This window comes from Echinops telfairi, unplaced genomic scaffold (assembly GCF_000313985.2).
Source record: "Echinops telfairi isolate 266 unplaced genomic scaffold, ASM31398v2 ScPeMD7_12;HRSCAF=54, whole genome shotgun sequence".
Lineage (NCBI taxonomy): Eukaryota > Metazoa > Chordata > Mammalia > Afrosoricida > Tenrecidae > Echinops > Echinops telfairi.
Window position 1 is genome coordinate 12,026,417 of NW_022103909.1, and position 787 is coordinate 12,027,203.

At 45.0% G+C, this 787-nt stretch overlaps 1 non-coding gene across 1 annotated transcript; it reads left to right on the forward strand.

Moving 5' to 3' along the window:
• The first annotated feature begins 70 nt into the window (after positions 1-70).
• LOC115868576 lies at positions 71-176 on the forward strand. The gene has a single exon (XR_004045674.1). It is a non-coding gene; the product is annotated as a U6 spliceosomal RNA (small nuclear RNA).
• The last annotated feature ends 611 nt before the right edge of the window (positions 177-787 follow it).

Genomic DNA, 787 nt, shown 5'->3' on the forward strand with positions numbered 1-787 from the left:
TCATGAAAAAGGGCTATCCTCACTTGAACCTTGGCGAGCGACCCACAGAAGGATGGATGCACAGGAGTGCGTGATGGCTTCAGCAGCACATATTCTGCAATGGGAACAGTACAGAGAGGATTCACATGACCCCTGCACAAGGATGCACACGAACTCTTGAAGCGTTTTAAAATAAATGGTTGCATGAGAAACTAATTAGTTCTATAAAATTCACGCAAACTCCTACAAACGGTTTTGTTTTGTTTTTTAATGGTGTACAGCAACAGAGGCACAAGTGAGCTCTGAGGGGTTTTTTTAGCATAGAGCTTCATGTGCCCAGAGATGCACTGGTCTCCCATGGTGCACCATTAACCTAGAAACTCAGAGGGAAGCTCCAAGACCTAGAATCCTTTATCGTAGTCACTGGGGTGGCACTGTGCCCATCTGCATGGCTGGGACTTTAATATCGAGTCAGTGACTGCTTGAGTCACTGAATGTGCACAGATTCCATTCCATGTGCCCTCCCGGTGTCCCTGAAGTTAATTTGCCAGGTGTGATGCTTGGCCTCCCAACTCCCGTGCATATGCTTTAGTATTGCTGGCTGCTCGGGAAAACACATAGCCTGAGATTGCCGGGGAATTCCAAGGGCTATATTCAGAAACCAGGGACAAAGAGGCAAAAGCGAGTTCTTTGTCTTACACAATTACACACAACAATGGACATATTTGTTTGGAAGTTTTTAAAAAATTAAGCCCGATTACAGAGATGGCATTCAAATATTCATAGTCTAAGAGGTCTTTTCCCTGTT